The sequence below is a fragment of the Palaemon carinicauda genome, chromosome 3, assembly GCF_036898095.1.
Source record: "Palaemon carinicauda isolate YSFRI2023 chromosome 3, ASM3689809v2, whole genome shotgun sequence".
In the NCBI taxonomy this organism is placed as follows: Eukaryota; Metazoa; Arthropoda; class Malacostraca; order Decapoda; family Palaemonidae; genus Palaemon; species Palaemon carinicauda.
The window spans coordinates 58078633-58081694 of record NC_090727.1 but is presented as its reverse complement, the minus strand read 5'-3'; the positions used below and the strand labels follow the sequence as shown (position 1 = coordinate 58081694).

At 37.9% G+C, this 3062-nt stretch overlaps 1 long non-coding RNA gene across 1 annotated transcript in view; it reads right to left on the bottom strand.

Annotated features, from left to right (window-relative positions):
* Window positions 1-658: 658 nt before the first annotated feature.
* Window positions 659-3062, bottom strand: part of LOC137638294 (uncharacterized) — a 58211-nt gene continuing 55807 nt past the window's right edge. The window contains exon 5 of the long non-coding RNA XR_011043996.1: window positions 659-2951. This is a non-coding gene — a long non-coding RNA (uncharacterized lncRNA). The remainder of the gene's footprint in view (window positions 2952-3062) is intronic.

The following is a 3062-nucleotide window of genomic DNA, read 5'->3' as shown; positions in this document are numbered from 1 at the left end:
GAGTATTGTTCTCCTGTCTGGTCTTCAGCTGCTGATTCTCATCTTAATTTGTTGGACAGAAACTTACGGTCTATTAAATTTCTTATTCCTGATCAAGATATTAATCTCTGGCACCGTCGTTCAATTAGTTCATTATGCATGTTGCATAAGATTTTTCATAACTCTGACCATCCTTTACATTCAGATCTCCCTGGACAATTCTATCCTGTTCGTAATACTAGGCAGGCAGTTAATTCTAATAGCCAGGCCTTCTCCATCACGAGGCTCAATACTACGCAGTACTCTAGAAGTTTTATTCCAGCTGTTACCAAGTTGTGGAATGATCTTCCTAATCGGGTGGTTGAATCAGTAGAACTTCAAAAGTTCAAAGTTGGAGCAAATGCTTTTTTGTTGACAAGGCGGACTTGAGTCTTTTATAGTTTATTTTATGACATATTTGTTTTTGATGTTGTTAATAGTTTATATATGACATGTCTGTTTTGACGTTACTGTTTTTAGAATGATTTATTGTTAATTTGTTCTCTTCATTTATTTATTTCCTTATTTCCTTTCCTCACTGGGCTATTTTTCCCTGTTGGAGCCCCTGGGCTTATAGCATCTTGCTTTTCCAACTAGGGTTGTAGCTTGGATAGTAATAATAATAATAATAATAATATCGCTCGTAAGTGATCACTGCTTTCGGCAGGTAAACTAACACTGTTCCAACTCCCCGTACACGTAGCCTATCTATATTGCTGTACAATAAAGTACTGTATTTCACATACAGTACTGTACCTTTACTTTATTATTAAAAGTGATACACTAATCTTAGAAATAATAAAGAAAATATAATAGTACAAACACCATTCATTGTTTTCATACAAAATTCTACACAGTAACAAGTCTTGAAGCATGATGCAACTCTTGAGGTGTCTTCTCTTTTGGGTATCACTCTTTAACTACTATTTACTGTACAAATCACAGCTGTAGAGTATATACAGGAGGTACTATTTACACAGGTGTTGAAAATAGACAAATACATTCATTAGTAATGTGCAGTACAGTAATAATCTGGATAAATAGAAAAGTACAGTATGTATGTACATACTGTACTATTGTAAACTCAAAAGTACAGCATGTAGGTACTTACCGTATTACTGTAAATAAAAAAAATAAAAAAGTACAGCATACATGTAATTATTGTACTACTGTAAATACAAAAGTAAAGTATGTATGCGCATACCGTACTACTATAACTACAAAAGTACGGTACATACTGATCATGTATGTACATATTGTACTAAATACAAAAGTATCTTTTTCATAGCACTATTTACAAAAGAAAAATATTACAGTACAATTCACAACATATGACATAACTCACTGGAAAATATTCTTTAAAAGGCAAAGTTGGTGAGGTGGATTGAGAAAAGGCCGTACAAATACAAATGGATGAACAATGAAGAGACGTTAACTGGATGTCAAGACACGTCTACATGGACAAGTCATCACTGTTTGCAACGAAGACGACTTAAAATGAACCAGTCAAGGATAGTATATAAAAATAGTATACAATACAGTAGAATTGAACCCTAAGTACGTTCAAGTATATGTACTTGAAGTATTAAAAGATTGAACTGATTAAAAATTAATGTAATTTTAACCTTGAACAGTATGGAAACAATTTTCTGAAAAATATCTTGTCATTCTGTAAAGGGAGGAGGATCATCTACGCCATAATTGAATCGTTACTCGGCTCCATCATGGCTTCCGGAGGATATGCCACAGGAGGGGTTGCTTGAGGAGTGGTTTCAGGCTCAGGAGAATCCGTGGATAGAGGAATGGTGATGATGGTGGTAGCTCAGGCTACGGCTCAGGGTGGTGGTGGTGGTGGTTGTTGTGGTGGCTGTTTCTCGTGACAGGAGAAGAACATTGTCATGGGCAGCTGCTTCGCTGACTTCACCTCATCCAAGATACTCTTGTAACCAGCAAAAGTCTCATCTATGTAATGTATGAACTTCAGGACACATACCAATGAATGAGCCATGCTCTATGCCCTTGGCTAAAAGTCTTCCACCTACCGTGCCATCTATGCCAAATACTGGAGAGTGATGCCTTCATCCTCTGTCAGATCTATCGGCCTCCTCTTCATCATCACACGCTGAACAGAATAATTCGGGAAAGCTGCCACTTCGCCTTGTCTGAAGAGTCCGACTCCAGGTAATTTTCTAGTTTGAGGCCAAAAATGCTGTTTAAACTTGTGAAACCAACCTTTGCTGGCTTGGAAATGCATATACAGGGATGTGGTGTCTTGACTGATGGATGGCTGAGTTTTAGCTTCCTTGAAATGGGAGAGCGGAGACTGCTTTTCTCTGGATGGCATGCAAGCCCAAGGCAAATCCTTTCTGATGCTGATCCTCAATCCACAGAAAAGTAAAGTTTTCCAATCAGGCCCTTTTCCTCACTTTGGATATGTTCTTTGCACTACGTAGGGCACTGGTAGCCATGGCAGCATTAATCTTCATAGTTTTCCTTTCTATGTACCTTACTTCACTCTCGTTTACTCCAAAAAGTCTTCCTATGGCAGCATACTTAATTTTTTTACACTTATCAAAGACTTTACCCTTCTCCTTATGAGTCAAGACCTTTCTCTGACGCTTAGCAGACCCTTTGGAAGTTGAAGTCAAAGCAACTCTCTTGGAGGGGCCATGATGTATATGCTTTAGGACAAAGTGATACTTGCCCAGAAAGAGGGAGTTACACGTTCGAAGACAGGCGATGCGAGAATTGGCCTAGTCAGCAAGAGATGGGAGGCTATGCTGTGCATAAACGGTGGAAGACACGCTGGGTGCAAAGGAGCGCAGTTGGTTTGAAATCTTCAATATGCCGCGCGTGTAATAATCCCGAAACCACAAAATTGTGAATGTTTATTTAGTAAGTTAGACGGTTCTGCGTAACACGAAAGACGGAATCTGCGAATAATAAGGGCCGACTGTATAAATTTCTATTGGCAAATTTAATTTCTATGATGTATAAAAGTTTGAATCTGAATTTTAAAAAATAAAGAAATTTTATGCATGAAA